Source organism: Wyeomyia smithii, chromosome 2 (genome assembly GCF_029784165.1).
Source record: "Wyeomyia smithii strain HCP4-BCI-WySm-NY-G18 chromosome 2, ASM2978416v1, whole genome shotgun sequence".
Lineage (NCBI taxonomy): Eukaryota > Metazoa > Arthropoda > Insecta > Diptera > Culicidae > Wyeomyia > Wyeomyia smithii.
In genome coordinates, this window is record NC_073695.1 from 211,626,495 (window position 1) to 211,653,200 (window position 26,706).

Consider the following 26,706-nt stretch of genomic DNA (forward strand, 5'->3'; position numbering starts at 1 on the left):
ACTTTGCATAGACGTATTTATAGGCAAAAGATGCCATTTTGTGCTATTGTTATAATTTATTGAAACACAACTCATTTTTGAAAAGCTATTGGAAAATGCTCTCTCGGATAGGTATTGATGATTGCAAAAATTTTTAGAGCCAACACAGTTCGTTTGAGCGGTGTGACGTATTCGGCAAAGTTGTAGAAAATAGTTTTGTTTTTTTTTTTTAAATATAAACTCTGAAAACAAATTACTAACTGGAAAGAATTTTCACTTTCAGGAACAGAATATCAGTTGAAATTGAAGGCTGTGAATATCGATGTCAGCACGAACGAGCTGGAAATGAAATTACTTTCAGGTTTAATCGGTTGACAGTGGTAATACTGGCTACTGCGATTTCGCACGCGCTGTGTTGTTTTAGCGATATTCTTGTATTTGAGAATGTAGATGCTCATTTACTTCATAGGCTTTGTGCATTGGATTGGCTCAGATTAAATATATTCAACATGTTTCTAGACAATATTTTTTTTTATTGACATGATTTTCAATGAGAATTGACACGGGTGGCACTCAATATCAATCTCAATCTGAGAGGATGAGAGTGCTGTTGTGTGATATTCATTTTGTAGTTTCGAAATTTCGCAGCTCTGCAACGAAACCGGCCATGGAGAAATCAGAAAAAAAGTTATAATTTTTAAATTTATTTTTTTTTCACAGAGTACATTTTTTTGGAGGAACGAAGTTATTATTTACGACTTTGCCAGATACACTATGCCAATCAAATAAATCGTCGGCAAAGTTGTAAATAATATTTTGTCCTATCAAAAAAAATATGCCTTTTAAAAAAAATAATTGAAAATAATTTTTTTTTAAAAATATTTTTTTTTAAATGATAACTTATTTTTCTTGATTTCTAAATGATCGGACTGGTTTCATTGTTTTGGTAATCTTTCGTAGGTTTTATTGAAAAAATCAAGTTTTTAAAAAATGAGCCCTTTTAAATAATTAAATTTTAATCTTTCTTCTAACTTTTGAACGAATAATTTTTTGAGTGTAATTTTTTTTGGAAAGGCCGAATAATTATCTACAACTTTGTCGAAGACGTCACACCAATCAAACGAACCGAAGTGCTATTTTTTATTTTATACTCGTTTTTCACAATATTATGAACCACCCTATGCCGAATAAATGAACCACCCTAATGAAACATAATGTATTCGATGCTAGTTATAGTGTATATCATTATACAAGCTACTTCGAGAGACTAGTGATCAATTTCAAAAGATAAATTCTAAACATTTAGAACTTCCCCTTCCACAATTGAAAAAACAACTAAGTCCCAGAGATTAAATTTTTGCAAAAAAATTTTTTTCAGATGACACCAATTCTCGAAGTTTCATGCATTTTTAAGTCATTTGGCATCGAAAAAAAAATTTGAAAAACCGAAATTTCACGTAACCCTCCCCCCCCTGGGGTGATTTTTCGGTTTTCAAAAAAACCAAACTTCAATCATCGTATTGAAAAAAGTGACCAGAAAATTTCAAAAAAAACCTATACAAATTGTTCGCCTGCTCAAAAAAACACCCTGTGCAAAATTTCAGCTCAATCGGACTTAAAATGTGGTGGCGCAAAGCAATTGAAGTTTGGCTTTTTTGAAAACCGAAAAATCACCCAAGGGGAGGGGGGGGGGGTACGTGAAATTTCGGTTTTCGAAATTTTTTCTTTGATGCCAAATGACTTAAAAATGCATGAAACGTCGAGAATTGGTGTCATCTGAAAAAATTTTTTTTGCAAAAAATTACTCTCTGGGACTTAGTCGTTTTTTCAATTGTGGAAGGCGAAGTTCGAAATGTTCAGAATTTATCTTTTGAAATTGATCACTAGTCTCTCGAAATAGCTTGTATAATGATAAACACTATAACTAACATCGAATACATTATGTTTCATTAGGGTGGTTCATTTATTCGACATAGGGTGGTTCATAATATTGTGTAAAAATGAGTATAAAATGAAAAAAATCACTTTTCACTGAATACCAATAGAAAAATTCCTGAAAATATAATATTTGTTATATCACTGTCGTTAGGGTGGCAATGTTGAATTGGAAAAATCATAAGTAAAATGGAAAATAATTACAAAACAAATTTACAAAATGTATCAAACTACTCTGTGCAAAAAAAAATTATCTCAACCAAAATTAAGATTGTGTCTCGTGGAAAATGTTGAATGCTTTCATGTCATTTGCAAAATCACACACGAGAGGTACATGGAATTTTAATATTTGAAAAATGTTTTCGATTCCAAGTGTCTTAAACTTTTAAATGAAACGGTGGAAACTGATGGAATATGTTATGTTCCTTTGTTTGAAAAATCTTCTCTCTAAGACACTTGCACTCGTCTTTCGAATGTTGTACCAGACAATTTATTCGTTTTATTTACCACAATAATGTCCTTTGCCAACACTTGATTGAACACACAGTGCTCTGGCTTATATAATCGGACAAAAGACTGTATCGATGTTATTCAGTGATAATGAGAGTATAGGGATCTCAATCAGATACGCAACACACTTGACTCGTTGTTTCTGGGTTTGCGTCGTTTTGATAGTTCGACCGTACATTTTCTGTCAAGTTTACATCATCAGAACGTGAACGTGCCCATTGGCTGAAACTTTGCATAGACGTATTTATAGGCAAAAGATGCCATTTTGTGCTATTGGTATAATTTATTGAAACACAACTCATTTTTGAAAAGCTATTGGAAAATGCTCTCTCGGATAGGTATTGATGATTGCAAAAATTTTTAGAGCCAACACAGTTCGTTTGAGCGGTGTGACGTATTCGGCAAAGTTGTAGAAAATAGTTTTGTTTTTTTTTTTAAATATAAACTCTGAAAACAAATTACTAATTTGAAAAAATATTAAAGAAAGTTATAAATTAATTATCAAAAACAGCCCATTTAAAAAAACCGTTTTTTTAATAAAAACTACGAAAGTTTTCCTGAACAACGAAACAGAGCTGCGAATTTTCACTTTCAGGAACAGAATATCAGTTGAAATTGAAGGCTGTGAATATCGATGTCAGTCGTTTAATCGGTTGACAGTGGTAATACTGGCTACTGCGATTTCGCACGCGCTGTGTTGTTTTAGCGATATTCTTGTATTTGAGAATGTAGATGCTCATTTACTTCATAGGCTTTGTGCATTGGATTGGCTCAGATTAAATATATTCAACATGTTTCTAGACAATATTTTTTTTTATTGACATGATTTTCAATGAGAATTGACACGGGTGGCACTCAATATCAATCTCAATCTGACAGGATGAGAGTGCTGTTGTGTGATATTCATTTTGTAGTTTCGAAATTTCGCAGCTCTGCAACGAAACCGGCCATGGAGAAATCAGAAAAAAAGTTATAATTTTTAAATTTATTTTTTTTTCACAGAGTACATTTTTTTGGAGGAACGAAGTTATTATTTACGACTTTGCCAGATACACTATGCCAATCAAATAAATCGTCGGCAAAGTTGTAAATAATATTTTGTCCTATCAAAAAAAATATGCATTTTAAAAAAAATAATTGAAAATATTTTTTTTTTCAAAAAATATTTTTTTTTTAAATGATAACTTATTTTTCTTGATTTCTAAATGATCGGACTGGTTTCATTGTTTTGGTAATCTTTCGTAGGTTTTATTGAAAAAATCAAGTTTTTTAAAAAATGAGCCCTTTTGAATAATTAATTTTTAACCTTTCTTCTAACTTTTGAACGAATAAGTTTTTGAGTGTAATTTTTTTTGGAAAGGCCGAATAATTATCTACAACTTTGTCGAAGACGTCACACCAATCAAACGAACCGAAGTGCTATTTTTTATTTTCTACTCGTTTTTCACAATATTATGAACCACCCTATGCCGAATAAATGAACCACCCTAATGAAACATAATGTATTCGATGCTAGTTATAGTGTATATCATTATACAAGCTACTTCGAGAGACTAGTGATCAATTTCAAAAGATAAATTCTAAACATTTTGAACTTCCCCTTCCACAATTGAAAAAACAACTAAGTCCCAGAGATTAAATTTTTGCAAAAAAAAATTTTCAGATGACTCCAATTCTCGACGTTTCATGCATTTTTAAGTCATTTGGCATCAAAAAAAAATTCGAAAACCGAAATTTCACGTCAACCACATGGGGTGATTTTTCGGTTTTCAAAAAAGTTTGGCTTTTTTCAATCGCTTTGCGCCACCCCATTTTGAGTCCGATTGAGCTGAATTTTCGGACAGGCTGTTTTTTCGAGCAGGTGAACATTTTGTATAGGTTTTTTTTTAATTTCGAGATGACCATTTTGGCTGGCACCCTAATATACATGCTATCTACGACGTGGGAATAAGGTGAACAGCGAAGGAAAAATCGTTCGTGTATGAGGAACTAGACGGAAACGTTATAGTCGCAATATATTTTATCTGTCGGCTGTCTTAATTTTGCCAATACCACTACTGTCATAGAGGGACGCTCTCGTAAGTCATCAAAAAAGTGTCATATTTTTTTCCCCTGACCTGAAGTCACCATCTTAATTTTCCAAATGTCGTCGGGCAACGATTTTTGGTTTCCACGTGTCGTCCTGGTTCCAAAATATCAATATTGGGGGTTTGTAAACATTTTCCATGATTTAAAAATAGTGTCGAACATTCTCCAGATCTCAAGTTTGGGCCTCCAGACATGACTGGGGGCTTCGTTTCTAAAGGTCTTGAAGATTAGCATAGCCTTTGTAATCAGACTTCCGGAAGTCGTGCCTCGAAGCCGCCAATTTTTTCTGACCGATGAAAAAAGCATAAAATTTCCGATGTCGCTTTTTTTGTGCCAAATATTTTAAAATTTTATTTGAAGAATCGATATCGAGGAGTTAGAAAGTTTTTGAGCTGGAACCTTAAACCTTTCTCTTAGCTACGCCACTGAGTGGCATTAAATGTTTCATACGTGAAGCTTTTTATTCGGTCCATTTCAGGAAAAATAATGAAAGAAGTGTTCGACGGAATGTTGTAAAATCTTTAAAAGATTTTTTTTCATAGAAAATTGTAAAAACCATTTTTAAATAAATTTATCATCGGAAAATTTACAATAATATCACACGCTTACGTTTGAAACTGCAAAAAACCACAGATTTTAATTTGATATTCAATAGAAATGAAAATGTAACAGTTAACTGCTTAAAGCAGACTACTATAATGCAATGAAATGTTATTTTTACATTATCAAGCTGAACTGAATTAGATATCGTTAATTGTGATACAAAAGATTCTTACGCTAAGTAAATCCATTGATATTTAATTCATTATAAATTAGACATTACTAACAATTAATACTTCGACCGGAAGTATAACAATGTAATACATCAACAAGAAATCTACAAGGAAAAAAAAAACAACACATTAACATGAGAGCAGCCGTAAGGTTTTTTCTCCTCCAGATTTTAACCTATTTAGTGGTGATTGCCATATTTCATTGAATAACAAAAAAAAAAACTTCTTCACCGAAGCAATGCCGAGAAAACAAGTCGGCCCTGCCCAGTCTCTTTTCGTGTAAAACATGGGTGAACTGATAATATAGTCACTCTAGTAACTAGTCTGGCGAACCGACCGAAAGTTGGGAACCAATTAGAGCTGGTTACGAATATAGGTTGCCAATTCTGTGGTGTTTTCAATCCGCCAGACTAGTTCGATTTAACGACTATAGACAGAACCCATCGTCAGCAACTTTTTCTTGCCTTGCAGTTCGCTTCTCCTGTGCGCTGCATTGCGTTGCACTTTCCAACAACCGCCGAACGCAATGTGCAATCTGTTTTTCGCCTTACCTTACTGTGGACCCGGCGCGTAGAAGTGATGTTTTCGCGACTTCCCAAGGCAAGGAAGGCATGACTTAACCTGGTTTAACCCATGAAAGGGCTGGTGCTAGATGTAGTCCATTTTTATTTTGTTGTAGCAGAAGAGATATAATATTAACCCTTTTCTAACGCTCTAAGTAACCTGAGATTATCTTTGTACCCTCAATTTTGAGCTCGATTGCAGTATAAAATAAGTTAACCTCTTCGGACCAAAATGGGTTAACGAAAAAATTAAAAAAAAAACTGTTTAACGTGTGCGTTTGATGTGCGAGTACGTTGCGATCGAATCGAATGTGTGTATACGGGCACTGCAACGTTGTCGAAAGGGGGGGGGGGGGGGGTAGCATGAGTCCAAGTGGAAAGAGGGGGGCGGACACACTGCAAAATTTAGAACGGTTCCGAAGTGTGTTGTGAAGTGGGAGTTTTGGAGTACGAGCAGCGCGGGTACGACGTTATCGTCGTCGTCGTCGTCGGCTGTGCCGTCATCGTCCCGCCGCCGCGGTGGATCCAAATCGTGAATACGCAGCAAAACGGGCGGCCATCCCGGTATGGGGTGACTCTGCCTGCCGCTGTGTGTGAGAAATCTGAGCGTTGCGCTGCGATGCATTTTTCGCCACACATTCGTGAACCCGTCGCCAGAGACCAATGCACCTCTGCTGGCTGCCACGCTGTTTGTGTAGTTGACATATGAACGTGTGCAAACCGTATCGATAGGCCCTGCAACGGCGGTTTTGTTTACTGTGATGGTGGTCGGTTTCTCTCCGGAGGCTATATGGCCTTTCTTCTCTGTGAATCTGAATTTTTCGGCGTTGAATGGGACGAGTTTATCGACACGGTTTCGGAGTTCCATCTGGTTTAAAGACTTTCGTGGAGTTTCTTGCCGCGACTTGGATGCGGTGCAAGTGATCCGAGTAGCGCAAGTGATATTGCGTTCATTGCGCCTCGCACACGAAGGGCAGAAAGATTACATTTTGCTTCGGATGGAATCTATGAAAATAGTGTTTTTATTTGTCTACACGCAGGTAACGTCACAGAAGATTTTGGAGGTAATTATATTGAAGAAGCAGACCAGAGCACAGAGTTTTCAACACAGTGAATCGAGCCAAGAAAGAGGGAAATTCCCGGTGGGTTTATATGTTGCATTGCGTGCGATAGGGCAAGAGTGGAATAAAGTGTATAAAACAAACAAGAAGAAGTTGAGTATCAAGTGTTTGATAAGTGTCGTGCATACGAGTTTTACAATAGGAAAAAAGAACAGTGTGCAATCACTTTTGAAGGTACAAAGTGGTGTTTTCTGGGCGGCAAGATTGAGCGAATAAATTTCGACGGTCAAACAAGTGAGTAGAGAATATTTTGATTTACTTCAGCTGTAATAATATTGAATGTAACATATCGTCCCCTTAATGCTAGAACTAGATAACTCGAAATTTGTCGATTTTGAGTTAAGTATTCCATCATATTTATCGCGTCGAGCTCTATAACATATCCAAAACTTGTTGAAACACGATTACAAGAAAAAGTATTATTCATCAATCAAAAAACTAGATATCTCAACGTGAAACAAGTTTATTTTGTGATAAAACTAAATAACTCGGCATTTTGTTGATTTTTTCGTTGCTATAACCGGTCTGATACGATATGGATGCGTTTCATAAAATCTGAACCTTAAAAAATGCATTTGAATCGTCATCATCAGAATAGGTCAAATTTTCAAACTCGTTTTTCTAGAAACGTCAATTTTCGAGTTATCTAGTTCTAGCATTAAGGGGACGATATGTGCTCTGAATGTCGTATAATCATTGCTATGAAAGTGAATAAGAGTATCAATCCAACTATTTGCAGCATTCACAAGATTCAATTGTGAGTATTTGGAGAAATTTTCCACTTCTGCCGTGCCAGTAGCAAGTAAAAATATCGAAGCTCTTTTACAATCGACTGCATATGACTTGAAGACATTTTCCTCTAACTAAACTGCTTGAGTCATCACAGAACAATGACTTCATATTTATTTCCTGCAGGTAAATTAGGGAGATCTGACCTGACTATGTTGCAGAACTAGACCTAAAATCATCCAAGTGGTTTTTCTGTGTCTACAAGGGCAGCTCCAGTGGTATAACCTTCAGCTCGTACTCTCCACCTTACCCTTTAGCTCTAAGAATAATCCCCTTAAACAGATTACTAATCGAAAAAATTTGTCGCCAACTTGAAACCTCAACTGGATTTTCATCCGGTTTAATATAGGAGTTTTTTTTTTGCATTTTTCCATAATTTGGGAAAACATGTAATTTTGAAACAATTTTTGCAATATTTTATCAAACATTGCAATGTGCTCTCAGGAAGATAGTTATTAGTTGAAATATTAAAGATCCAGTGATCGCCAAGTGCTGACAAAGCTACACATAACAATGTTGAACCTATTTTAGTATTGTAGGGAAATTAGGGCAAAATCGACATTTTGCTGACATTTTACGTTGATCAGACACCTACCATTCGATTTCTGAGACTTTTTTACTCAAAATAAGATATAATTTGACTACCACATTAAGATATTAGCGAATTACCATTAATGCTCAGAAATAATCGATATTATTTTGCTTTGTGAAATAGGGTTTGCCACAGAAGGCAGAATCTCGAAAGGCAGAAGCACGAAAGGCAGAATCATGAAAGGCAGAACTCTATGACCGTACACACAAGGCAGAATATTTCAAAAGGCAGAATTTCGAAGGGCACGAAAGGCAGAATCACTGATAGCAGAACCTGACCAACGATAGCCAAGTGCGTGATGGCAAATTGGTGCGAATCCTGGTCACGGTATCAAAGCTGCTATTCTACATTTATTATTTGATATTATTTGGTAACCAGACATAATAACTGGTCACACAGCAATGACCAGTTTTGATGGGAGGTGCAATTCAAGCCTAATTATTACATCCGACTGGTTTTGCTTAGGTCCTCAAGACTCTCATGGCATCGCGGAGAGTAATCTTTCGATGTTAGGTATAACTTACACTAGTCTCAACGGCTTGTTGGTTATAGTTAACATAAAACAATTCATGCGGCGAAGACGCATAATCGAGGGCAAGGAACCGAGGCGGCACAAAGCCGCCGTGGTTTTCGCGGTCCGAGCCGGCCGCCGACCCGCCGTCGGAAGCGGCGGCCTCTCGCATACAAACAATTGATCTATTGGTTTTCTAGGACTATTCAAACAGGTTTTCTTTCCCTTAGTTAAGTCCGAACGAGCGGTAGCGAGTAAGGACAGCATACACTTGGACAATAGAGTCGGCCAAAGGCCGCGAGTGTGTGTTGTTCAAAAGAAAATAGACCATTTTTTGATTCTGCCATTCGTGCTCTTTGTGATTCTGCCATTCGTTATTCTGCCTTATGAAATATTCTGCCATTCGTAGTTCTGCTTTTCGTGATTCTGCCTTTCGTGGTTCTGCCTTTCGATTTTCTGCCTTTCGTAGGAGACCCGTGAAATATACTAAAACTATGCCAAAACCGGTTTCGTAGAATCACCGTTTTGAGCTCAGTTTTTGTCCGATTTAAGATCTGTTTTTTTTTTCAAAAGATGGGTAAATGGATGCTAATATGTGGACAAACTCTTAGAATTTTGATATTTGGCCTCAAAACAAAATGGCGTCGAAAAAACCTCAAAAATTACCGGTTTCTCAAAAATTCAAAACGGCGCCATTGTTGCCCCTTAAGTTGAAATGTGTTCAAACTCAGGGAAATTTATTTTCGCATCAAACTTCATCAAAAAATCATACATAGGAGCCAAGGGAAAAAAAATGGTTGCACTGTGTAATCGAACATTTTTATACCTGCCCCGTTGAAATTAAATATGCGTAACTCACCGGCGAACCCTATTAGTTTGTAAAAAAATAAGACGAACTCACAAGGTAATCCATTTGAACAGTACGTGTTTATATCTAGTTAATTCAGACTTAGAGAACCGGGAGCTAAGACATTGAGCAGAGACAGGTTTCGCTATTAAATTTGCACCTGAGATAGTCTACGCTACTTCGAAAATTAATGTTGATCATAACAATCATGAACTACTTACTAAACTCCCGCGAAGAAGCGGAACATAAGAACAACAATGGGTGTAGATTACTACCCTGTGTTACATCTACACTAGGGTGGTAATAACTGTATGGAAAAAATTCATCATCGAATTTTAAAAAACCGACCATGTACATTTTGTGTATTGGCCCTAAAAAATAATCTGTCCAAACAATCTGCTTCAGCTCAAAGTTGCGATTTTTCGACCCTCGATAATCTACCAAGGGGGGAGTATATGGAATTGAGATAATCGAGACTTTTTTTTCTGTTGCCAAATGCCTTAAAAATGCATAAAACGTGGGGATTTGGTGTTATCTCGAAAAAAAAAATTTTGATCGATTGTTGATGCAGCGATCTGGTTCATTTCAGTCCTGTTTATTCACACATACGCAGAATCTCTCCTAAAGCTGCCTTGTATCAAATATCCAATTGAAACAACCTCTTTTTTGTTCCATAGCTCAACGTGTAATACTTTGTGACTAGTGAATATGGGTTTTCTAGATTGACACTAGTTTTGTACCATCGAACAGATCTAAAAGAGTTCTTTTCGAGCTAAAAGGTGTCTTCTCAACATGGCTCGCATCCGTTTGCACGAAAACAAATGTTTATATTTCTCTTTAAAGCGGTACAGAGATCGTGCTGTGATTTCAAAAACCCTATGATGTCTCTGACATTATCAACATTCGCGTACTGTATGGCAGAGAAACACAGGGAAATGTAATTGCTTTTTAAGTAATAATTTTATTACAAAAAGAAGAAAATATTTCGTTATTCCTTTAAAGGAACAAGTGAAAATTTAGCGTATATAAATAAGAGATTCGGTTAAGTTACGGCTTCCAATCAATTCGCCCTGAGGGTATTCGAAAGTAGACTCCATAATTTATGTTCGGTTTGTCGATTTACTGAATATCCCTGGTACCAATAATATCTTTTGATAGAATATTGGTTAATATTTATTGTTTCGATGTTATCTAATGGCAGCAATCCTACATGTAGTTGCCGTCAGATTACATAAATCATTTAAAACTAGTTGGGTAATCCAAAAAAACAACGCATCTATCGTTTTTTTATAGAATAATTTAATTTGTAAAAAATAAAATGAATAAAAAATAACCCTGGAGCTTGAACTTGAAAACTATGGAAGATTATAGCTATAAGCTATTTAACTATTTTTGTGAATTTTGGTCGCAGAGTAATTGCTTTGTTTGTCGCTTCTACGTTGGCTTTCGAGAAAACTTCTTTTAAGTTTCTGAACACTTTACGCACTTTCGACTTGGCTAAGAGCAATAAAATTCACAGCAACGGTAAAAAGCTGCGATCTTTCATTGTTTAGCGAAATTTTCTCTTCGCTTTTGTCAACCATTTGTCAGTACAGGTTTGACCTAGAGCTCAAACTGAAAATAAATGGAACAGTAAAAGGGCAAAACATGTGGTCTTCATTTTTTCTGACTTTTATATATTATTACTGTCTCTAAAATAATTTATACTATCGCTGTTATTGAGAAACAATAGGCGATTTATCGTAAAATTTTTAGTAACAAGTCGTTCATTGATGGCATCAATTGAAATTCAAAACTTGAAAAGTTCGTAGACAGCATTGAATTGTGCGGCCATAAATCGGGCTGGATTGAACAGCCCATAGTTCACTCTGGTCGGCTCGAGGTACAGAAAGTTCCTTGTGCGGAGTGGTCTCTCAGGGGCATAAAGATTCATCTGCTGTAGTATTGCAGAGCACTCAATTTGTCCGGATAAGAGTTTAGCAACGAACACGGTTTGAGCTGTAGTTCGTCGTTGCCCAAGCATTTCAAGTCCCAGTAACTTACATCGGGTTTCATATGACGGATTATTCCATGGAACCATGCGAAGAACATATCGGAATAAAAAATTCTGAACAGATTCGATTCTAGCGATCCAGTTTGCTTGAGAGCATCAGACTACCAAATAAGTTAGAGAGCACAAGTGAACAGTAGAGTGATCGAAGACAGTAAGGATCTAGGTGTTCAAGAGCTATCTTAAAAAAAAAAAAACAAATTGCAGTTGACAGTTAGTCTTTGAGATCAATGATTTGATTTCATTAAAGTGTGGACGAAATGTGCGCACGCCAAGATCACGGATGTGAGCTACTCGTTGCAGTTTATGTTTGAGTACTGTGTATTCATTGTAAATCTCCCAGCTGGTCTCGAGGTACGATGCTGGCCTAACAAGCCAGTCGTCGTATGTTCGAGTCCCGGCTCGGGAGAGACTGTTAGTGTCAGTGGGATTGTAGCGCTAGCCCCGCAATTGTCCTGTACATTTAACAGTCGGCTGCGAAGTCTGTGTATAGTAAATCAGAAGGTCGAATTCCGATACGGAATGTAGCACCAAGGCTTTGCTTTGCTTTTTGTATTCATTGTGCATCTTGAGTGGCTCGGACCCATCACGGAGTAGCAACCATTGATATGTACAGTCAGAACTAAGCTAAGCTGTGTAATCAAATGTGATTGGATTCAGCTTGCAGTGAAATGTTATCACGTTGCACTTCTGAACACTTAATATCAACAGATAGTTCGTGCACCATGCCTCGAACTCGTTGATCAAATGCTGTAGTTCCAGACAGTCGGAGTGTAAGGCTTTGATTATCGCGAATATTTTCACATTATCTGTGTAAAGTAGGCAGTAAAGTTGTGACTTCGTTGATGAAAAGGGTGAAAAGTAGGGGACCTAAATTGCTCTCTTGTGGAACGCCGGAGAGATTGGTGAAATATTCCGACTCTTCTGAATCAATTCTCACGCAGAAATTACGGTACGGCAGTGATGTCATCCATTTTATGAAATCACCAGAAATCCCAAGTTTCTCGATCCTACTCAGCAGTATTCCGTGGTCGATTCGATCGAAACTAGCTTTCAGGTTTGTGTAAACAATGTCTACTTGTTCCCCGTCTCCAGACGACCCAAACAGAATGATACGAATTGAGTCAAATTCGACACTTCAGATCTTTTGGGAATGAATCTATGTTGATCCACGGAAATGTATTGGGAGCTTCAAGCGAACAACGTTTCATGGATGATGATGAACACCTTTCTGCTGAAGGAAGAAATTCAATATGATTAACCAGCGATTGAATAAGCGCGGTCATGCATTTTTGAGAGATTAAAAGAGAATCCCATCAATATGAATCCCAGTTGAGAGTGAGTCTTCGGAATCAATGATTTGATTTCACTGAATTTTACACCAAGATCACGGAGCTCATTTCACTTGTCCTATTCCCATTCTCACTCCACTGTCAATCTCACTTTACGGAGCTAATTTTTGTCACCTCACTTTAGGTGGAATCGGTAATAGCTCTCAAAAAGTGAAGTGAGCGTGAGAGTGAATTATATTTCACCGTGAAGAGACTCCCGTAATAAGCATCGAACTTTTAAGAATTTATGCACACAGTTGTTCACTGAGGGGAAGGAGGGGGGGGGGGTTGTTTTAAAAACGCTTAAAATCTGACCACGTGGAAGGTGAATGGTCCCAAATATTCATTTTTTCTACCTAAAAAAAATATATATATTAAAACAAGTCATACCGAATATACACACTCTTACCTAGCTTTCTCAACATATAAAAACAGTTTTTAAAATTTTAATTATTCCTATTTATTGTAAATGTATAACTAAACTAATTATATTGGTGTAAAAAAAGTCTTCTTGATCTCAACGTAAAAAAATGCAATATTATATCCTACACAAGGAAAAGAAATCCTGAACATGCCAGTTGCACTCTTGGACATCAAGTTGTAGAGAGGTGTTATCAAATTAGAGATTTAGGAGTAATTATGGATTCTAAGTTAATATTCATTGATCACTACAATACGATCATCAATAGAGCCAACAGTATGCTAAGTTTTATAAAAAGGTTCAGCTATCATTTCGTAGACCCGTACACTATAAAAACTCTCTTTGTTACATATGTTAGATCTATTTTAGAATACTGTAGTGTTGTTTGGTCACCTTATCGAGACGTCCATTCCAATAGAATCGAATCCGTACAAAAACAGTTTTTGTTATATGCACTAAGAAAACTAGGTTGGAATTCATTTCCTCTCCCTTGTTATGAATCGCGTTGCATGCTTATTAATATAGAAACGCTTGAAAAAAGAAGAGAAATTGCTTCGGTAACTCTTGTCAACGATTTAGTTTCACAACGCATAAGTTCGGAAAATTTGCTTGGAAAACTCAACTTTTATGCTCCCACACGCTCCACGCGAAAAATTTTCGTAATAAATTCTTATAGAACAGAATATGCCATGGCTGGGCCAGTTAATAGTATGATGAGTCTTTACAATAAATTATGTGAAGTTATTGATTTAACGATGTCACGAAATGCTCTTAGAAAAATATTGAACACTAGAATTACATAACTATATTTGTGATGTTAGGAATAGTTTTTAAAATGTAGTCTACTATGATTGACGAAATAAATAAATTTTTAAAAAATAAAAAAAATCTTTCAAAAAACAGTCATCCAACTTTTCTTTTTTGTGAGAAAATGGTGGTAACGAAAATTCTTTCTAGGATGTGCCTAACGACTTCATACCAGTTTTTGAACTATTGAATTTTCATGAATTTTTAGAACATTATTGCATTTATCTTTACTAAATCAAGTCAAAAATTGTAGTCTTTCATAACCTGAACCTGAAAAAGTAGCGTTTTGCAATTGAAAAAATTCTAAGGCTTATTTTCTTTTGGTTGTATTTTTCCAAAAGAATATCCAATTACGACTCTCACAACAATTGAAAAGTAAATTTTTTAATGACTTTTTGACATACGCTTGAGATAAGAAATGATGATTATACGCTTAAGGAGAAAAATCATGATTAATGCAACGTTTTATTCGCATCGGATTTGTCACATCAAATATTTGATCGAAATATGATCACGTGAATTAGGAACGGTCCCACAGCCTGTAACGGATGATAACCAAAATTTTAGAATTTTATTGTGGCTCCCTTAATTGTACAGTTCAAACTGAACTTTATGAAAATCTTGACAAGAAGTTCACGGTTAACCATTTGAAAAAAGCGAAAAATGATATCATGCGAATTTCAACAATAATTCGCCAGGTTACATTGAGATGAAATACGCGAAATTCGAAAAGCAAAAAAAAAAAAACATACGTAGGGTAGGGAACATATTTTGAGCAGCTTTAGGAACCGGCTGTGTATTCAGACGAAATACTCGAAATGTGTTGGGTGAAACTTAAACAGTAGTATATCAATCTGTTCGCTATCGTTTTCTCTATCAGAACTTGTTTTCAGACTGTAAAACTAAGTTAGCAAACTTTGACAATCGTCAATCAAAGTTACGAATCGAGGGACACTATTCCAATCACCCCGAACCTATTTTAAGCAGTTTTCATCTGTTTTGCAGGCGTTTTTTTTCAGCACCCGGAGTAGCTCCTGAATGGCTGCAATACATGTCGATTCGTTTCGAATGGTGATTTCTGTGTGATTTCTTTGTGAAGAACGGTATTTCTTATATTCGTAAGACAGCTAGACAATCAAAGTTTTCGTTTCCATCATTTAAATTGTCGATATTGCTCAAAATGCAGGAGTTTGAGGCCTGTTTTCTTCGACTGATTAACATAGGCGCTACTGCCTAAGCCGTTCCTTACCCTATATCAATTTGTTCACTATCCTTTTCCCTGCCAGCTTTTATCTTCAGACTCTAAAACTGATTTGACAACTTTTTAAAAATATCTATTAGACGTAGTTCCCAATCGAGAAGTTCTATTGCAATCCCCCTGAACGTAGTTTAAACAGTGTGGTTTTGTTGTGCACCCAGAAAATGGCTACAATTCGTCAATTTATTGAATTTTCATTCAATTGTTCCAGGTTTGAGTTTTTGCTGAATTTGATCAAAATTGTATGACAATTCTGTTAACTTTGGGGCAGTGAAACAATTAACAACACACAAATAATAACCATTCAATGCATTCAACTCGTAGTTCAGCAAATTTGTACTGCACTATTTTTTTTTTTATTTCCCGGTATCTAGAGCGAATTCGAGAGACTTTTACTTTCGTTTGCAATCTTCCCACCCCACTCCACATGTTTTTAAAAACATCAACATAACGCCATGATGAAGTGTGGTGAAACGTGTATGTCTGTGAATGTTGTTTGGGAGAGCGGGAGTAATCGGTCTCTCTAGTAGACACTCTCCGTTGATAACGCGAATGGAACGAGAACTCTCCGCTAGAAGAATTACATATTTTCAATGTCAATTTTGTTTGTGTCGTGCTGGCCAGACTGGCGCTGAAAGTACCGGCAAATAAATAAACATGATGCAATATGTGAACGAACTAGCGGACTAGACGGCAAGAAGGCCTCGTACTGAACTAGAAAAGGTACGTACGTGCTCGGTGCTACGTCGCTATTTTGTATTATTTTCCATGTTTTTACACTATGGATGGAGAAGCTGATTCCTGTTGATTATGCAGTGATGAAATCGGGCAATGACGTAGTTACGATTTGGTGGAACTCTCTCGAGTTTTAGTATCGACACCCGCGCATTCACACGCACGCACACACACACATACATATTCGTACGCCACAAAGTAATCAGTTTGTTGTTAGTGTCCAGGGCAGACGATCAAACGCGATGGTAACCGTTGTATTGAACGTGGGTGGTTAATGTTGCCTTTGTGTAGGTTTCTCTAGTGTGGAATTTTTCGTTTTTCGGCGAGGGAAGCCTATTCCATAATCCTGGAACAATTAATATTGGAACGATACAGGTAGTGTGGACTGCTGAGAGCAACACCACAGCAAATATGGCGCTCGCTTTTCCCCGAAATCGAAATTGAATGATTGAGTATTATTCGATTGGTTTGCTGGATTTGCTTGTCTACGTAAATTTTTGTTTTAAATAAAAAGACGAGCACAGGAAAAGCGAGTAAGAAGTAGCTTTTTGAATTATTTTTACAATATGTTCTCAGATTTCAAAAAAAGTAGACAGTGAGACAACCGGCTGTGTATTTTTTTTATCGTTAGAAAATCAATTATGGTGCAATGAAATCTTTTTTTAAATCTATATAGAATAGTGTCACGGCATTTTCTTTTTTCCTCTCAGAAGTGAATGTGATTTTATTAAAATATAACAACCAAGTTCACTTATTCACACATATAACAGAAATGTTACACCATCTTCATTTCATATCTGTCTCCTTTAATTCTAATAACTTTGTGATGCCGTTGCCGCTGCCACTATACCATATTCTGAGAAATTTGCTCCCAAATATTGACCAAAAGAATATAACTCCGCACGAAGAAGTCAAATGGGCTAAGAACTGGTGAAGATGTTAACCATTCTTCACTAGTGACGAAATCGCGAAGATTCTTCGCATTCTCTGCGAACCATGATTGTGTCTTGCTGATTGTATACAGGATTGTATACGTATGGTTGTCTATGAATTTCTCGTAAAACTCATACAAAAGAAGTTCGAATGAAAAGAAGTTTTAAGTGTAATGAAGGAGCAGTTTTTGTACTTAAGCCAATCCTTATTTTTTTAAGCAATAAGATATCTTTTTTCACTTTTTAGTGACAGTTGAAAAAGCATTCGGGGATACCTAAGTGCATAGAGAGTGGCAGGTGAAGAACTGCTCTATGGATCATACATGTGCAATTTCACGCGAAACTATTATTTTCGCATGGCAACATGCAACTTTATTTAGAAAAAAAATCTATCTATAAATCTTCATATAAGCTGAACTTCTGATCGAGCGAGCTGAATATGGCGGGTTAGGTAAGCCTTCCTCTGGAGAGCTCCGCAGCCGCAAAATTACAGAGTCCGCTTTGACAAGTGGGTTGAATCGGTGGAGACGCTAAGTTGGTTATTAGACAGCCGTCTAGGGAACGAGCTTAGGAGGAAATTTGGGTCTAGAGTTTGATAGTAGTATTGTAGAGAAAAACTTTTTTCTACAAAGTTGTTACATATGATGGAGCGCACATTTTCCTGTAATCACAAATTAGGGTGACCTAAATTCTCGATGGAATCCAGCAGCTAACTTTCTTATCTTTAGAGATAGAGGTAAATGATGTTCCAAAATGTTGTCAATACCCCGTCAATTTTACGTAAATTTGTAGAAGAAAGGTTTTTTAATATTTCAAAATTATCTATATAGAGCTATTTTATTAAATCACATCAAGAAAACAACAGGTGCGGTCATAAAGCTAAAAACTTAGAAAATATTAAAGATTATAGCTATTTACTCATTCCTGTGAGTTTTGGTGCCCCTGGCTATCTCAGTTACACGACAAAAGCTCCCACCCACTCCAACGCGAACGTTAATCATGCGCCTCCTTTCACTGTTGTAGACCAAGTACATCGTTCTAAGAAATGAGCTTAGGAGGAAATATGGATCTAGAGCTCTATAGTAATATTCTAGAGAAAAACTTTCTTCTACTCTTTCATTTTTTTCCAGTTTGAGCTTCAGTGCAGCGTTTTTTTCGCTTTTGTCAACCAGATTCGTCTTCAATCGCTTCCACTACCCATGACTAATTTTGATGGAGTCATTACACCATTCGTAACCACAGCAGACAAAATTGACAGAAGACGTTAGTAGCTGATAACGTCTGGTGACTATCATCATCGCCGATACCGATAACGTTTGGTATCGTTATTGACGATGACAATAGCGTCTTCAAAAATTAACGTTATCAGCGATGACGATAGTCATCTGACATTATCAGCTCACTGACGTCTTATGGCAGTTTGGTTGCACCTGGTGTAACGACTTGATCGAAAAGTGGGCACGAAGTATGGAAGTGCTAAATTTGAAATCATTTTCTGCTCTGCTCTTTTCTTTCAGAACGCTTCTATCCTTCAACCATTCTCCATAGAATTAATTTATAATTTAAGATCATTTTCTTAGTTTTTGTTTTTTTTTTTGCATTTTAAGAGCGTTCTCAAGCATTTTTAGTTAGTCCGGAATACCTAATTTGTTTTATCCGTTTTCTAAATTTTTTTTTCTTTTTTAACATAATTTTATACGTTTTTTTTTCTTCTGTTTCTTCTTTACCTGCAAAACGTTTCATAACCCTTTTTGGGTGAATTTATAATCATATTTTATTTCAATCTTTTCTGTTTAAATAAAGCGTCATAAACCATTATTCCCATTGTTGGCTTTTTCTAGACATTTTCCAATCATTTTGAACTAAATTCAGTATTCATCTTTTCTATTTGAAAGAAATGTTTTCAGATGTTTCAAGCCACATTTACTAGAGTTTACATGCATTTAAAACTAAACTTGATATAGTTTTCCCTTGAGTTTGGTAATTTTTTTGATTAATAGTTGCTCTTTTAAGTTATTAGATACCAATGCACAGTAGGGTGTCCCAAAATTGCACAAGTCTGTGGCTCACCCTCCAGATGATAGAAAATGGTGTTACGAACAAACTTTTGTTCGGCGGCAGCTCTAGAAAATGATGTTTTTAAGTGGCTCCGATGACTTTTTTGAAAAAATCAGTTTTTTTATGTTAGATCCAAAGAATATGTCCAGTTATTCAATTTTCCATGAAACCTAATCTTTTTATATTTTTTACAGGTTCCTTAGGGTCCAAACTGTAAGGAAAAAATTCGTTTCGGATTGATTACCGTCAATTTATTTTCCTAAAAAAAACTCTATCGTTTGGAAAAGAGATTTTTCAAGTATACTTTGACATTCAATCGATAAAAGTGATAACTTGTTTTTGAGTTATTCGTGATTTACTGTGGAATAAAAAGTAACATTTTGATGTTTTCCAATACTAAAATGTTCATTTGCCGTATCATATAGTATTATAATTTCAACTAAATCTCCTGCTACTCAAAAGGCTCGTTCTGCAGGGTCATTGATAACTGTTAAGCTTCAACATTTCGATAATAATTGCTAACTTTTTTCATGTTTTGTACCACCTTCCTCTTCGAGTCATCATTACCATTTTTATCAAAAAATACCAGGCTAACATTAACTTCCGGAATATACCACAAGTGCAGTCTGCAGACCCGGCACCGTATCGAAGTCACCGGAGATTGCGGGTTCGAGTCCCATCTGAATAAGTTTTTCTGTCCATGTTCATTTTTCGCATCCTCGTTAAATAACATACATTTCCTCCCCTTTAGTAAACTTGATAATATTTATTCAATTTTTTCACTCGACCTTGATTATTGTAGGAAAACAATAAAATTCAACTTTTTATTTCACAGTAAATCACGAATAACTCAAAATCAAGTAATTTTAGAGCCATGTAGTCTTTGGCAATGTTCTTCCCCATAAAATTTCCCAACTTTTAATGGTATTCAGTTGGTGAGAGCATTAGGTTCAATACCCACTTTTATTGATTGAATGTCAAAGTATACTTGAAAAATCTCTTTTCCAAACGATAGATTTTTTTCTAAGAAAATAAATTGACGATAATCAATCCGAAACGAATTTTTCCCTTACAGTTTGGACCCTAAAAAACTTGTAAAAAATATAAATGGATTAGGTTTCATAGAAAATTGAATAACTGGACATATTTTTTGGATTTAACATAAGAAAAACCGATTTTTTCAAAAATGTCTTCGGGGCCAGTTGAAAACATCATTTTCTAGAGCTGCCGCCGAACAAAAGTTTGTTCGTAACACCATTTTCTATCATCTGGAGGGTGAGCCCCAGACTTGTGCAATTTTGGGACACCCTAATGCACAGTAATCCAATAAGGCAAAAAGTGGAACTTAATTACATAGCGCCTTTTACCTTCATCCTAACTAAAAAGTGTCTTGGGATCAATTGTTTGTATGAATGGCGGGTCATAATCGCAAATTGTCAAAAAGTATGAAAAGTTTACAATACTAAAAAGAAAAAAAATTACTTTTTTATGTTAAGAGATAGAAGAATAGTTTGTTCAGCAAAGTTGTAGAAGATTCAAAAATATGAAACTTTGTTGAACAAATGAGGATTTCTTTCGGTACAAAGTTATAAAATATACTACATGGAACTTACTTAAAAGTTAGTTTTTTGTACTTAACTTTTGTTAGTTGCATTTTACACGAAAGTATTGTTCTTTAGAATTGCTAGGGCACACAAAACACACATTTTCCAGGACTTTTCCTTACAAAGTTAAATCATATTTTAGCTTATTTTTTCGATAACTTCAAGAACGTATAAGTTAAAAAGGGGCAAGTGGAATCATGATGTCGATACTTTTCTTTGAAGTTAAGCAGAGGTACTATAAACGGCGAGCATATGTTACAGTAGGTTTTCATATATCCAAAATACTAACTTTTTTGTGTTATGAGATAGAGGAATGGTTAATTCGGCAAAGTTTTAGAACGTGCAAAAATATGGACCTTTGCTGAACAAACAAAATTGCTATCTTCATTGGGTACAGAGTTACAGAGTACTTTCTGTAAAAGTTACTTAAAAGTTAATTTTTTGCACTTAACTTTTGTTAGCTACATTTTACAAGAAAATGTTGTTCTAAAGAAGCATTTGGGCATACAAAACACACGTTTTTGTTGAAGACCACACATCTCCAGGACTTTTCCTTACAAAGATTTTCATTTTTGACAATTTGCGATTATGCGGGTCATTCATACCAACAATTGTTCCGAAGACACTTTTAAGCTAGGATGAAGGTAAAAGGCGCTATGGAATTAAGTTCCACTTTTTGCCTTATTGGACCACTGAGCAATATGAGATCAATTTTTTAGCTGTTTTTCATGTTTTAGAGGAGTTTTTCTGCTTATCCGAACTTGGAGATATGTTCGAGATGATTTTATTTTCATGCTTTTTGGGGCCATATTTTTTGATTTGTTTCTATGCGTGCGATAATATCTATGAAAATGTTGTAAATGGCAATCGACTTATATCTGTTATTTCTGTTTTTGGTCTCAACTGTTTTCAACGATAGTTTTCGTTTATTCTATAATTGCTTTCATTTTCAATTTTTTTCTCACGTTCACATATGTTTTTAGAATTTTTGTTCTGTTTTCCTTAACGTGTTTATAGTCACTTGAAGTTATATTCAGGAATATTTTCTTCTCGACTTCTTCTGAATAACAGGGATGTTTTCCTAGTGCAAAGTTTTGTATACTGTTTTACTAGTTCTTAGAGACGTTTAGAAACTTTTTTGACGTTGATTTCTGGATAAACTTTTGATAGTAGTTTTCGGCCTTTTACTGGCGTAAGATAAATTTGTTTGGGTTTTCCTGTTTTTTCTTTTAACATTTATCTATTTGCCTGAAATAAATTATATATTTTTTATTTTCTGGTTAAAATGTTTACAATCAGTATGCAGTTTACAACTATTTCGGAAATCAAAATCTTTTCAGCGTGGTTTTTTTAAATCTATTGTGTTGTTTTTTTTTCTTTTCAAAATAGCCTCATCTTCTGTGATAAGGGCCAAAATTTGTGATTATATTTCTTTTGGTTTCCTTGGAATTATAAAGGCGTTTGCTTTCCACTTGTCTGTTTGTTTGGTGCATTTCTCGGCTCTCTTAGGCTAAATTTTGATGGAATTCTTTCCATTTAAGGCTTTAATGGTCTAGGTATGTTTGTGCTAATCTTGAAATTACTGCGTTGTTCTTGAGCTGACATTTTTTTACATAATCACAAAATAAAACCACAGAAATTAAAAATGACCACGTGGACAAAGAGGGCATATTGACACGGGGACTGAGATTTCGAAAAGACTTCTTCCTCTTGACATAATAAGTTCCTCTTAGAATAAACCTGGTCAGAGAGGAACGTTTGGTGAAGTCTCTCTCCGAGAATTGTAATTTGGAGATATTGGTTGGATGGAAGGAGGCTCGGAAGGAGCAGTAATGTCACACAAAAGCACAGATATGAATAATAAGCATGTCATATACTTCTATACTGCAGGTACCCGCATAACTGTCCAATACTGATTTTGGACACTTTTGAGTTATTATCGGGAATCGACTTAATTGTTATCATATATCCTGGAAAAAAATTAAAATTGATACTTTTGTATGGGAAAACATGGAAAAAATACCAAGTTGTTTTTGTCCCATACTGAAAGTACCCGCATTACAGTCCCACTGCATAGTGGTACAAACTGCAAACATATAATTTTGCTCCAGATTAGTTTATATCGGATTATTTTACGCATATATATAGTATATCATTTAATTAACTAAAATAATGTTGTTGTTCTGTAGTACAATCTACGTTGTCAATGATACTGCCGGTTGCTGGTTGAATTTATATGTGATGGGACAAAATTTGCGAGTACTTTTGAAATGTACCCGCATATTTTGTCCCATTTTGTTTTTTTTTCAAGTTATATAACGTAAAAACAATTCCATCCATGGTTTTTTGTTCTCAACGATAAACTTGTGGTGCCATGAAACTGTTATGGTCATTGGTTCTGGATGTAATTGCTGGAAATCCAAAAATTCACGGATAATATTGAATCGCCGTTTTCTCAACATGTTGTTTTTCATTATGGGACAGTTATCCGGGTACCGGCAGTATAGTGATGCTGCAAATAATATGAAGTGTGGAGTACAGAAAACACCTGGGCGATATCACATTAATTCAAATGTCAATGGTCACGGGGTGGGGGATGGGGTCACACAGAGAAACACAAAAGACTTACTTTTTGATAATGATTTTGGCATTATGAGGCCGAGCGTTGTCATGTAGCAGAATCACTTTTTTGTATATCCGTGACCATTTTTCACGCAGTGTTCAGCTTAATCACATCAATTGAAGTTGGTACCGTTCCCCGGTGATGGTTTCGTTCGTTTTTAACAGCTCACAATAAATAACACCGGTATGGTTCCTACACCATATGGTTCTACAAATACACATCACAACCTTCGCAGCACGTAGATTCGCCCAAGCCGAAGGCGTAAAAGCATGACTTTCCGTGCCTTTCTCTTCTTTGATTTGCAGTAATAAATCCGTTTTTCATCAATCGTAACGATGCGATGGAGAGAACTTTTCCTTTTTTGCCGCTGGAACAGTTGTTCACTGGTGACTAAACGACGCTCAACATTCCTTGGCTTTACATCATAAGGAACCCAAGCTCCTTTTTCTTGTATCATTCCCAAAGCATGATATTGCCTGGAAATAGCTTGGTGGGTAACTCCTAATACCGAAGCAAGCCGCTCCTGCGTGCGACATTTATTTATTTATTTATTTATTTATTCTTCATCTGACTTTTTAGGTCTTAATGAAATGTGGCGGGGAAAAGCCCATTTGAGGAATTCCTTGCGAAACCCTCAAGTGCGCGTAAAAACCCCGCATCTTTTGATTTAACATTTACAAATCATGAATTAAGTCTAACAATGGCACATTAATACTACAAAGCTGACACTGACTAAGCTTAACTATAGTAAATCTAGAAGTTAAGGTTAACACATTATAACATTCGCTTAAGTGTATTTTTAAAAGTAACACTTGATTCATTGAAGTCAAACAATTCAAACACATTATTAAAGACGCTACACATCCCCCTTATGGGTTCGTTTTGACCATATTCAGTGCGTTGAAATGGAAGACGCAGGAAGTGTCGTGACCTCAGATTTCTGTAGGGCACATTCACGTGAATTTCAGACAGAATGTTTGGAGCGTCTATTTCGCCGATCAGTAATTTTCCCACAAATACGGCCCTGGACACATCTCTTCTCTTTGCCAGTGTGTCAATACCAAGTAATTGGCATCGATTGGCATATGGTGGTAATTGATCAGGATAACGCCATGGGAGTGATCTTAAAGCATAACGAAGAAACTTGGCCTGTACTGATTCAATTCGTTTGGTCCAAATGTCAATGTAGGGACTCCATACTATAGCTGATGTTTCCAAAATGGAACGAACTAGGGAAACATATAGCGATCGCAAGCAAAACGGATCGGTAAACTCTTTGGCTATTCTCATGATGAAACCCAGGTTTTTACTAGCGTGCGCAATGATATGAGAGTAGTGGTGCTTGAAGGTTAGTTGTGAATCAAGCAGTACACCTAAATCCTTGACTACCGATACTCTTTCAAGATTTTCTCTGGATACATTATAGTTCCACGAAAACGGATTTTTTTTCCGCGTGAAAGAAATTGCAAGACATTTTGAAACACTGATTATTAGTAAATTACGATTACACCAGTCAGAAAAATTATCCGTCAGCATAGATAAGTTTACAGCCTGGTGGAATGACGTTGCAAACATCATTGAAAAAAATTGAAAAAAGGAGTGGTCCAAGGTTGCTCCCCTGAGGCACACCCGACAAGTTAACGAAATTGTCTGACTCGGTGTTGCCTAGCTTTATGCAGAGTGTGCGGTCAACGAGGTATGATTTCAGCCACTTTGTGAAATGGTGTGAGGCACCAAGACGTTCAATTTTGGCCAAAAGAATAGTGTGATCAACACGATCAAACGCAGCCTTCAGGTCGGTGTAAATAGTGTCAACTTGCATCCCGTTCTCCATGTTTTTAATACAATTAGATGTGAACTGAAGCAAGTTAGTAGTGGTCGATCTACCGGGGTAAAAGCCATGTTGGTCTAACGAGATATATGTCTTGAATTTACGAAGTAGAACGTTGCCGACGAGAATCTCAAATAATTTTGATCCAGCGGATAGTGAGGTTATTCCTCGATAGTTCGTTACATCGTGTTTGTCGCCTTTTTTATAAACCGGGAACATAACAGACTTCTTCCAGCAGTCAGGAAATACCGCTTGCGAAAGCGATTTGTTGACTATTATCCTCAACGGTACACAGAGCGCGATGGCACATTTTTTTCAGAATAATGGCCGGAATACCGTCAGGTCCAGTGGAAGTTGAAGGTTTCAATTTTGTGGTGGCCTTCAGTACTTCTTCATCAGTAAAACATAAGCTACTCAGGTTTACCACGTTATGAGGAACGTCGTGCAGTGCATTCTCCATTTGAAATGTATTAGCAGTAGTTGAACTGAATACGCTTGAAAAGTGTTTCTTGAATAAAGAACATATACCATCAAGCGTTTCCGCGTTTTCATTCCCAAGAAACATACTGGTAGGAAGTCCACTTTCTTTTCTTTTACTGTTTATAAATGACCAGAATCGTTTTGGGCTTCGTTTGAGCTCAGATTGAGTGCGTAGTACATGCTGAGAATAAAGGAAACGATTGTAGATTTTATAATTTTTGCTTGCAGTAGTAAACGAAAGTTTAGTCATTGCGTTTCGTCGTTTGACGTATCTCCGAAGTGCCGCTGCCCTTAGTCGTCTTAGCTCACGAAGATGTCGATTAGACCAAACAGGCTTTCGCTGGGGGCGTGGTGCCGGTACAAAATTACAAAATTGCTGTTTGAGCGTGTGCGAAAATATATCAACTAAACTATTGACATCAGGTGCGCGGCTTAGCAAAGTTTCCCAATCGACTGCAAGTAGAGCCCTCTGAAGTCCATCAAAATCGGTTTTAGAGAAGTTGTATTGCTTAGTTTCAGACAACTCTTCAAAGCAAACTGGCTGCGTGCAAGCTAATGAGACAGAGACTGGTGGGTGATGGGCATCAATGCCAACTAATGGGTCGCATGCTTCGGCAATATTGCAGTTCAAAACGGATTCATCGTTGAAGAAAACGAGATCAAGGGTGCGATTTCGAGTGTTTTTAACTGTGCTTATTTGAGACATGTTGAGTAGAGACATCCCATCCAACAGTACAACACTGGAACTATTAAAATTCGAATCAGCAGGATCTGCAAAGACGCGACCAGAGTAGCTAGCTTTCCAAACAAGGCCTGGTTGATTATAATCACCGAATAGAAGGTGAGTGGTATGCGTTTGAAGTGAGTC

The 26,706-nt window shown here is 36.3% G+C and overlaps 1 protein-coding gene across 2 annotated transcripts in view; it reads left to right on the forward strand.

The window, feature by feature from the left end:
- The window catches only part of LOC129725769 (protein argonaute-2), a 126,712-nt gene that overhangs the window by 22,879 nt on the left and 77,127 nt on the right, over nucleotides 1-26,706 (forward strand). For both annotated transcript variants that reach the window (XM_055681944.1, XM_055681946.1), the window contains exon 2: nucleotides 6,889-7,203. The gene's annotated coding sequence lies outside the window, so the exon portion shown is untranslated. The remainder of the gene's footprint in view (nucleotides 1-6,888; nucleotides 7,204-26,706) is intronic.